The sequence below is a fragment of the Primulina tabacum genome, chromosome 9 (genome assembly GCF_025594145.1).
Source record: "Primulina tabacum isolate GXHZ01 chromosome 9, ASM2559414v2, whole genome shotgun sequence".
Taxonomy (NCBI): Eukaryota; Viridiplantae; Streptophyta; class Magnoliopsida; order Lamiales; family Gesneriaceae; genus Primulina; species Primulina tabacum.
Genome location: NC_134558.1, coordinates 17,655,178 through 17,667,222, shown reverse-complemented (window position 1 = coordinate 17,667,222; position 12,045 = coordinate 17,655,178).

Genomic DNA, 12,045 nt, shown 5'->3' with positions numbered 1-12,045 from the left:
GCCAAATAAATAATGTATTTGAAAATTGTGATTTTCATTAACATTGTGATGGACTAAATTAATTTAATTCAAGTGTTGAAATAATTAAACACTAGTGGACCTAATAGAGTCAAAATAATTAAATTTATTTAATTATTGAATTAATTAAATAACATTGGGTCTTGTAGAGCCCAAATGAAAATAATTATTTAACTAATAGGCTTGAATAAATTCAAGTAAGATTTAATTGATATCAAATGTATTTGAGATATTAAAATAATAGTCCATGGGCTTTGTAATTGTTACAAGCCCAAATAACATGCAAGTGAGGTGAAAGGTTGGGAGTCAACTTTTTCAAATTAAAGGCTAACATGCCTTTGGAATACGCAACACTTTTTACACAACCAAGAAAAGGCTTCCCTCTCTTTCTCTCCCTCTTGGCCGAAATTCCCTTCAATTTTCTTCCAAAATTTTGCTTATTCATTTGATGAATTGATAGCAAAAATTTCCCAATGAAAATGCCTTACATTTTCTAGTGCAAATTAAAGGTGGTTTAAGCTTGTTGGTGGTGGGCTTGATTTTTGAGCAAGGAGTGCTTAAGGGAAGCTTGTAGACTTTTCTACCATTGAAGAGCTAAGTTGTTTATCATCTTAGTTGGAGCCATAGGTAAAATACTTAATGAAACGTCCTGCCCTTTTTATTGCTTTAAAAGTACTAGAAAAAAAATTTTTTTTTTAAACCTCACTTAGCATCGGCCGAACCATAAAATATTTTTGACATCATTTTAAAAATAAACATCCAACTGCCATTTAAAAATCCAAAGAAAAATATTTTAAAGCATAAAATCGTCAAACATTTTACCAACCTAAAAACATTATTTGAAAAGTGTAGCCCATATCAAACCACTCAAAATCTCTCAAAAAGCATAAATAAAATGTCGTAAATATCTTTAACTTAAAATCATAAACTTAAATGCGAAAATAGAAGCGCTGGTCCTCGGGCTATGTGCTCCGAAAGTTCAGCGAGTCACTCGTCAAGACCTCCAATATCATAGTTATTTATTTCACCTGCATCAACACACCTAGTGAGTCTAAAGACTCAACACGTACTATCTTTGATAACAAATAATACATAATACAGTTAACATATAACGGTGAAAAATATTTGTACTTAAAATATCATTTTCTTAATAATGCATAAACTTTAAACTTAAAGTTTTTCAAAACATAAACATTTCCTACACATAAACATATCACATAAACATATTCATATTCGTATCCATATTCGTATTCATATTCATATCCATGTTCATGTTTTGTTGAATTCAGATCGTGATTGTGACTCGTATTCTTAAACTTATTGGGCAATGGATCCATCTAAAGAAAACCACAGTACTGGGCGGCGGGGGACACCAGAAACACTCTCACCGGTCAACTGGGCCCTGGCCTACGTATTAACATATTTGTATTCGTATCATGTATTCGTATTCGTATCCATATCCAATGAAACACGATCGTCGGGCTCCCACTGGGACCATAACCCTCACGATATTTCCAACATGTAGTAGTCACAATCCCTTCACGTCCTTCAACATGTTATCATCACTTAATAAAAATCATGTATATGCATTTCGTTTTATTTTTGAAACCAAGCATGCAACATATCTTTTAAATGTCAAAGATTAAACCATAAAAATTCCATAGACATTTAAAAATCATTATTTAACATTTTAAAATAATAAACATCCATAAACATTTTAGAATAAACATTTTCACATAAAAAAATCCGTAAACATTTAAAATAAACGTTTTAACACATAAAAGTCATAAAAAGCCATAAAAGTTTTAAAATCAACATCATAAAAATTCATAAACATTTAAATTAATCATATTAACACATAAAACAACATTCAGGACACTGCCATGACGTTTACTACTTTCTAGGTGTAAAAAGATCGTTTTACCCCTGGACGTAAAATTTTCCGTTTTAGACATTTTCTTAATTTCATAGAGTCTAACATGTCCCAAATAATTATTTAAGCTTACATGAATTTTCTCATATTTTTATTTAGCCTAATTCGATGAATTTTAAATTAATCTTTAAATGTGACGTATTAATGCGTTTTAATCCCGAATTAAGCAAAACCTTATTATAAAATTCTCAAATTAAAAACTTAGACTTCTTATAATTATTTAAGCTTAAACCTAATTTTTTATAATTTTATAAAGCATAAACTAGGTGTTTCAATTAACTCTTTAATTAGCGTTTCGTGCGGCGATTAAATCCCGATTAAATCCAAAACTCATTATTTTAACCCCAAATTTTTAACATAGCCTTTTTATTATTTATTCTACCCTTCCATGTCATGAGCCACCCCCGTGGACCCATGGAATCAATTTTGGCTTAATTAATCTCGTTTTTTACCCTTCGACGAACACATCGAGCCATCTCCTAATTTACTCGAGCCACGCCCAAGCCACCTTGAACCAAAACCTAGCCAACCCATCTAGGGACCCTCGTGAAAAAGCCCAGCCCGTAAAACAAGCCCTGGCCCGCACAAAACCTTCCTGAAACTTGACCCAAAAATCTGTACATGTGTGTGTGAGGTGTTCTAGTTGAAGTGGGTTTCCTAGTTGCCTAGGACTCTTCCAGCCACCTAACCACCGACCGATCATGAGCCTAACCCTCCCTGTACCACGCCCAGACCAACCCAAGCCATTGCACCCCACGCACGAAACACTGCAAACACACAGCAGCATGCACGCTATGGCAGTCCCCACGTTTCTGATTTCATTCTCGTGTCCTGCTTGAACCAACCCCTAGCAGCCCCTGCCCCAACCTTATACCACCTTCTCTAGACCCTAAAGGACCTAGTTCAACCCAGCCCAGCCCCCTGGCCGAGCCCCTCCTCCCTGCCAAAACTTCTGAACCTGCGCATGTTTCCCTTGGCTCTCGGGTGGAGTCCTTCCCAACAAGGACTCCTCCCAGCCCACTTAGCTCGAACCCTAGCATGATTAAGACCCTACCCTTGACTCCCCCACGGCCCTGGCTAGCCCTGGAACCAAGCCAACCCAAGCCTAGCCAACAACTCACCACAACCGAGACCTATACACCCCATGACAGCAACTTGCTGCCAGCATGCGTTTTATGATCGTGTGGTGCTTTGTTGGTTATCTAGGACTCTAAATACCGTGAAAAATTATGCCTAAACACATCCTATATCATGGAAGCCCTTATATACATGTAAACAACCAAAGTTGGAATCAAAATCATGCTTGAAAACTCATGGATTGCATAAAAACGAAATTTATTCAAGATGTCACTTATTTCCCAAACTTTTCTTGCATAAAAATTTAATATGATGTGATGATGGTTTTAAAAGGAAGAATAGGCGTGCCTTTGCGTAATTAACGCACGAAAAACTTGTTGACAATCACGGAGAACGGACGAGAACCTTTGGCTTGAACCTTCCTTGGCTTCTCACGATTTTTCCTCTAAATATTGTAGATGGTGTGTGTCGTGTGAGGGGTATTTTTGGGAGGAGAGAAATTTTAGAATTTTAAAAGAGGGTGGCCGTGTGTCTTGTGTAGAATTGTAGGGTTTTTGGTTGATTAAACATATATTATATAGCTTAATTAAATACTAATAAGGCTTTAGGCCTATTAAACCCTTAAATTAAGCCCATTAGTCTAATTAGGATTTAAATAAAATATTAAAATAGTTTTTGGTAAAATAGTTTTGTAGATTAAATAGCCGGGTTGCTAAAAGCTACATATTTTTGTTGAAAAACCAACCCCGATAAAATATACGTCCCGGCGTATTAAATCACATCAAAACCCATCAATTTCAAAAATAAGAAAAACCATAAATCCATATTTTAAATAATTAAAAATAATTATTTACTAAAAACATTTTTCGTTATTCAGCCACCGGTCTCCGTTATTCGATCGCAACTTGATTAATCCTTAAAAATACAATTTTATGCAGGATGACAATTAAATCACATTTATCATAAAATCATGCATGTCACACAAATAAATTTAGCAATTAAATCAATTAATTACTTATTTTCATAGTTCCTATATTTGCATGCAGTTGGATTACGTCGTCTTAATTTTTGGACCTTACACTTAAACACCCTATGTATGTTTTGTATTTATTATTTGCTACACATCTACTGGGGTGCTCGTTTTTTCTATTGAAAATGTGATTTTGTTTTAAACTTCCATTGCGCATCTGGGCCCCCGTAACCGATCCCCTTTCACATAAAATAATTTAAATAATACAAATCATAAATCATGCATCGTTATAATCATTTTAAAATTCAATAAATAATTTAAAATTAAATAAATGCTTGGGTTTACGTGTACAGATTTTGGGATCTACAAGTCGACCAGAGGATAAAGGCTAGTCACTTTCAAGGATCAAACTTCACCCAAAATGATAAATGACTAACAGTTTTATGATTTTACGATTTATGATTTATTGATACTTAAAAGTATTTTAAATAAAAGTATGATTTTAATGCATGTGCTTGTAAATGTAATATTTGCTAATCATGTTTCGAACGTACTGAATCATTAGACTCACTAGGTTTGAATGTTGTAGGTGATGATAGTGAGGGAGGCGCTTACGCTTGAGTGGATCGAGGCAGACAGTACACTCCCGATGGACATTTATTTTCCGTAATAATTTAATATTTAAAATATTGAAAAGATTTTTGTTAATGATTTATTAGAAATATTCTTTTATGCTTTATCTTGATGTTAGTTGATCTTGTTAAAGGTCAATGTAGGATTTTTGGTTCATTGACGATTTAGGGATTTTTATGCATTTGAGATTTTAATATGTTAAAAGTATTTTGATTTATGGAAATGTTAAATTATTTATATTGTGGATTTTCGAAATCATGCTTATATAAAAAAAATTAATAGAATTCTAAAGTTAAAAATCGAGGGTCATTTCAATTATGCTCACCAGTGTGCATGGGGCTAGGTTCCACGGCTAGGTCCATCCAGGAAGGTCCAAATGTGGCTAGGAAGGGTTGGATCGAGTGTGGTCTGGGCTGGTTTGGTGTGTTGTAGCTTATAGTTTTGAAAGTCGATTTTGGGATTTCTCCCGTAAGGTTGGTGCCGCGGTGCTGCCCCTGTGGCTCTGTAGTGCGGCAGCTGGCACATGGCGCCTAGGCGCTTTCCAGTGCCGTAGCGCTACACTGCGTGCACCTAGGCGCCAGTACTGTACAGGTATTTTGCGAGAATTTGTGGATATTACTCGTTTTGGGGAGTTCCAGTAAGTTACACCGACATATATGTGGTTATAAATGGTTTAAGTTGAGTCACACAGGGTTTGGTTAGGAGTCGTTGAACAATGGTTAAATTGGATCAAGTCTCGGGTTAAACGGGACTCCGATCTAAGCTCTGAAACGAATTATAGAAGTTAATGCGGGGGTTCGGGATATGTTTAAGGAAATTACTAGAAGTATGTTTAAGGAGTTTGATAAGTTTGAGCAGGTCGTGTAGCAGTCCTGACAGTGCCCTGATAACTAAAAATGCATATTTAAAATGTATATGTTGATATGGAACATGGATTTTTACGTTAATGTTAGAAACACGTTGCATGCTTAGTTTTAAGTAACTGTATGTATACGCATTAATTTTACAAGTGCTGAATATGATGACATGTTTTGAAAGAGGTGAGTTGTTTGTGACTAATACGAACACGAACACGAACATGTAAGGCCAAAGCTCAGTGGATGGGTAAAACTGTCGCTGATTTTCCCATCGTCGGGTACCGCGGTTATATGTAGATAGATCCATCGAATTAGAGCTGATACGAAAGTCACAACTAATGATCTGAATTCAATTAAAGAAAAGAATAGGTATATGATGATACGATATGACATGATTTGATATGAATATGTTTTACGTTTATGTTCATGCTTTTGAAGATCATGAAAGTTATTTTGCTTACAATACTTTTCACTATTTCATGATATGTATTTGTACTTGTTATAATGGTTCAGGTGTGTTGAGTCTTTAGACTCACTAGGTGTGATTGATGCAGGTGATCTTATGGTTTAGGAGACTGGAGGCGCTGAAGACTGAGTAGGCAGAGCTGGGGGTGCACGTGAAAACTCGAGGACCTTGTGATGCAAACATGGTTGGTCAAGCACCAAAGAAGGCATGAGAGTTGTTGGAGTTGCCCGAAGGACCTATAACTAGGGGACGTAGTAAGAAGTTTAAAGAAGCACTTCAAGGACTCATGAAAAGCTATCAAGGAAGTCCTACAAGTTGGGTGTATAAATTAGAGAAGCTTGGTGAACATGGGCACAAAGATGGAAGTATTTAGAATGTTATTCAAGTGATAAAGGACCATGAGGACTGCAGCACAAGCGCCACAGCGCATGATTCCGCACACCCGCGCGCATAAAACCGGAGAGCGCCGCGCTCCAACGCGACTTCCAACGCTAGCGCGCGCCATGGCGCCATAATCGGCGCTACCGCGCGCCGGAGGCTGCCCTTGTGCAGAAACCTGCGCGCATCCGCGCAAGTTCTTGCGCCACCGTGCGCCCTTCCGTGTCAAAATTGTTATCTACTTTTATTAAGCCTTTTCACACAATTTTCTTGTATTTTATTGTTTATTTAATGCATTGTATCAGTGAAGGAACGGATCATTCAGACTTTAAACATCTTATTGGAGATTTCTCTCAATATTCAAGGCATTTTGCTTTGATCTTCAACACAAATCAAACTTATCAAAGATTGTATCTTTGTGGCGTTTGTCGATTTTTTTCCGCACGGATTGTCAAAACAAGTTCTTTGAAGTTTCGTTTGAAATTCGATTGTTTTTATCGTTGATATTTGTTGCTAAGTTATAATCGCTTAGAGGTGAATATCACAAATCGTTACTTGTTTCAAAAGATCGGGACAACATAATCGATTCTTGTTCGTTATTGAATTGAGGGCTCGATATCAATAATCGTGTTTGCTTTTCATTCATACGAGGATTCGTATCATTTGGTATCAGAGCTTCTGGTTCTGTTTGATTCAAGCAAGTTATCGTTGTTGTTGTTATTTTCAGATCTGTCTAAAATTTTGTTCCGATCTCAGATCTGTGGTATCCTTTCGTTTCTATTGTCAAATCTTTCTATATAAAAAAAATATATATAAGAAAAGAAAAAAATAAATTTTGTTCTGTTATCAGATCTGTGTTATTCCTTCGTTTCTTTTTTCAGATCTGTGTTATCCTTTGTTATGTTTTCAAATCTGTGTTATTCTAGTGTTCTTGGCTTTGTGCAATCCAAGTGAGACAGTTGCAAGTGTTCACAAGTTAAATCTTGTTAGTTTGATAAAAAAATATATATATAAAAAGATTGATCACATCTTTGAGAGAACTATCACATTCGAGTTAAAATATTTGAGTGCGAGTGTTATTTCTTTGGAGTGATTGTGAGAATTTGGGTGAGGAACATCTTTTATTTCTACTAACATTTTCTTGCAGGTAAAAAATCTGAAAGTAAAATGGAGAGGGAGTTAGGAGAGAGTTCGAATCAGGGGTTGTCTAAGGTTCAAATGGAGGCGTTATTTGGGCATTTAAGTAGAATGATGAAGGCCGAGTTGGATCCTTTATATGAGAGGTTGGATAGGCTTGAGGTTAGTACGAGTGAAAATAAATCTAAGCTTAAAGGGTTGGGTAGAGTGGAAGAAGAAGAGGATGATTATGATTTGGAAGGAGAAGAGGAGAGTCAAAACGAGAATTGGGGTAGAAGTGGAAGAGGTAGAGGATTTGGTAGGGGAAGAAGAGAAGCCGTACGAGGTTAGTATGATGATGGGAATAAGGAAGATAGTAACATAGGTAGTATTAAGATGAAAATTCCGTCGTTCCATGGTAAGTCAGACCCAGAGGCTTATTTAGAATGGGAAAAGCGAGTTAAATTTGTTTTTGATTGTCACCAGTATTCTGAACTCAAAAAGGTTAGGTTGGCCGTGGTTGAATTTGTTGATTATGCACTTATTTTGTGGAATCAATTAGTGACCACTAAGAGAAGATGCAATGAGAGGCCTATAGAAACTTGGGCTGAGATGAAAAGCGTAATGAGGAAGAGGTTTGTACCAAATCACTACTATAGAGAAATTTTTAAAAAGTTACAAACTTTGAGACAGGGTGTGAAGAGTGTTGAGGACTACTATAAAGAGTTGGAAGTATTCATGATTAGAGCAAACATAGAGGAGGATAGTGAGGCTACTATGGCTCGTTTTCTGTGTGGTTTGAACAGGGAAATTCAAGACCAAGTGGAGCTTAGACACTACTTTGATCTAGATGAAATGGTGCAGATGGCGATAAAAGTAGAGCAACAACTCAAGAGGAGAGGAGTTGGCCGTACCACCCAAGCTGGGAATACATCAACACCTTGGCGTTCCAATGTTGTTAAACGTGAAGAAGGCAAGGTAGTGGTCAAGCCCAAAGTTGACATTAAACTGGAGGCGCCTAAGCAAGGAGTGCAAGGTAAACCTGAAACTACTATTAATCGTTCTAGAGATATTAAATGTTTTAGGTGTCAAGGAGTTGGCCATATTGCTAGCCAATGTCCCAATAAAAGAGTAATGGTGTTGAATACTTATGGGGAGTATGAATCTCATAGTGAGGGAGATGATGGAGAGGATGAAGATGAGATGCCTGCATTAGAAGATCCTGATGAGGGATATGAGGTAGTTGTGGGTGAGGCGTTAGTGACTAGGCGTATCATGAATGCCCAAGTCAAAGAAGAAGAGACTAACCAGCGGGAAAACTTGTTCCATACTAGATGTTTTGTCAGTGGCAAAGTTTGCAACATTATTATAGATGGAGGGAGTTGTACCAATGTTGCTAGTCTTGAGATGGTAGAAAAATTGAGCTTGCCTACTTTGAAACATCCTCAACCATATAGGCTACAGTGGTTGAATGACTGTGCTGAAGTGAAAGTGAACAAACAAGTTTTGGTTGCGTTTTCGATTGGGAAGTATATTGATGAGGTGTTGTGTGATGTGGTGCCAATGCATGCTTGTCATATTTTGTTAGGGAGACCATAGCAATATGATAGGCAAGTGACACATGATGGGTTTAGAAATAAATATTCTTTTGTACTCAAGAAAGAACCCATTGTTTTACTTCCTTTGTCCCCAAAGCAAGTGTTGGAGGACCAATTGAAAAAAAAGAAAAGAAATGAGGCCGGAAAAAAGAGTGAATTAAAAAGTGAGATGGCCTTTGAAAACAAAATGAAATGGCTAAAAGAAAAAGTGAGATAGCCATACAAAAAAAATGAGGGAAAAGAAAATGAGAGGAAAGTGGTCAAAAAGAAAACATATATGGCCCAAAAGAGTGAGTTGAAACGATTGTTGCACACACATGATCCACTTGTGTTGATTTTTTACAAAGAGATTCTATTTAACACAAGTGATATAGCCGGATCCCTTCCGAGCATTGTTGTTTCACTTTGCAGGAATTTGAAGATGTATTTCCGGAGGAGCTACCTCAAGGACTACCACCATTGAGGGGGATTGAGCACCAAATTGATTTGGTACCCGGAAGTGTATTGTCAAACCGTCCAGTTTACAGAAGCAATCCGGACGAGACTAAGGAGCTACAACTACAGGTAATGAGTTGTTAGATAGGGGTTTTGTGCGTGAGTCCATGTCACCCTATACTGTACCTGTTTTACTTGTTCCTAAGAAAGATGGCTCATTGCGTATGTGTGTAGATTGTAGAGCAATCAATAACATAACCATTAAGTATAGGCATCCCATACCTAGACTAGATGATATATTAGATGAATTGCATGGTGCTTGTATCTTTAGCAAAATTGATTTGAAGAGTGGTTATCATCAAATTAGAATGAGAGAAGGTGATGAGTGGAAAACTGCTTTTAAAACAAAATACGGGTTATATGAGTGTATGGTCATGCCCTTTGGCTTAACTAATGCTCCTAGCACCTTTATGAGGTTAATGAATCATGTTTTACGTGCACACATAGGAAAGTTTGTTGTGGTTTATTTTGATGATATCCTAGTGTATAGCAAAAACTTGGATGAGCATGTTGAGCATTTGAGACTTGTACTGACAACACTTAGGGCTGAACATTTATATGCTAATCTTAAAAAATGTGATTTTTGTACAAGCAAACTTGTCTTTCTTGGTTTTGTGGTAAGTTCACAGGGGATACAAGTGGATGAGGACAAGGTAAGTGCTATTCGAGATTGGCCAACGCCTGCTACTGTTGGTCAAGTTCGAAGCTTTCATGGTCTTGCAAGCTTTTATAGGAGGTTTGTAAAAGATTTTAGCACACTGGCTGCACCGATGATGGCGGTGGTTAAGAAGAACGTTCCATTTCATTGGGGCGAGGAGCAAGAGAAGTCTTTTAATATTATTAAACAAAAATTAATTAATGCACCTTTACTTGTTTTGCCTGATTTTTCTAACACTTTTGAAATTGAATGTGATGCTTCAGGTGTAGGTATTGGTGGTGTTTTGATGCAAGGAGGACGACTAGTGGCGTACTTTAGTGAGAAACTCAATGGAGCAGCACTGAACTATCCAACGTATGACAAAGAGTTGTACGCGCTTGTGAGGACTTTGGAGATGTGGCAACACTACTTAAGGCCTAAGGAGTTTGTGATCCATACCGACCATGAGTCTCTAAAGTACCTTAGGGGACAACAGAAACTGAACAAGCGGCATGCCAAGTGGGTGGCATTCATAGGTACATTTCCCTACATAATCAAATACAAACAAGGTAAGGATAATGTAGTGGCTGACGCACTATCACGGAGGTACGTATTAATCTCTACCTTGGAGTCGAAAATCTTGGGATTTGAGCATGTGAAAGAGTTGTATTTGTTGGATGAGGATTTTAAGGAGATATTTGAAACATGTATGCATGGTCCACATGACAAATTTTATTTGCATAATGAGTTTTTATTTATAGAAGATAGATTGTGCATTCCTAAGTCATCAATTCGTGAGTTACTTGTGAGGAAGGCACATGGTGGAGTTTTGATGGGGCACTTTGGTGTGGCTAAAACTTTGAATTGTTTGCGTGAGCATTTTTATTGGCCACATATGAAACGTGATGTTGAGCGTGTTTGTGAAAAGTGCATTACTTGTATAAAAGCTAAGTCTAAAACACAACCACATGGATTGTATACACCACTTCATGTTCCTAGTGAACCTTAGATTGATATTTCTATGGATTTTGTTTTAGGTTTGCCGAGGACTAAGAAGGGGAGGAATTCAATATTTGTTGTTGTTGATAGATACTCTAAGATGGCACATTTTATTGCTTGTCATAAAACCGATGATGCATCAAACATTGCGGATTTGTTCTTCAAGGAAGTCGTTAGGTTGCTTGGTATGCCAGGACTATTGTATCTGATCGTGATGTTAAATTTTTGAGTTACTTTTGGAAAACTTTGTGGGCTAAACTTGGCACAAAACTGTTGTTCTACTACATGTCATCCTCAAACGGATGGACAAACTGAAGTTGATAATAGGACTCTAGGAACACTTTTGCGTGCTATACTTAAAAAGAACTTGAAAAATGGGGAAGAATGCTTGTCATTTGTTGAGTTTGCGTATAATCGTAGCGTGCATTCTACTACAAACTATTCGCCATTTGAGATTGTTTATGGTTTTAACCCTTTAACTCCTTTGGATTTGATGTCTTTGCCTGTGAGTGAAAGGTTGAATATGGATGGCAAGAAGAAAGCTGAATTTGTTAGGAGTTTGCATGAGAAGGTCAAGGCTAATATCGAGAAGAAAAATTTACAATACACGAATCAAGCCAACAAGCGAAGGAAAAAGATAGTTTTTGAAAAGGAAGATTGGGTGTAGTTGCACTTAAGGAAGGAAAGATTTCCAGAAAAGCGACGTTCGAAGCTCTTACCTAGGGATGATGGACCATTTCAAGTGCTTGAAATGATCAACGACAATGCCTACAAATTAGATCTACCAGGTGAGTACAATGTTAGTTCTACTTTTAATGTTTGTGATCTTTCATTGTTTGATGTAGGAGATGATCAAGATTTGAGGACA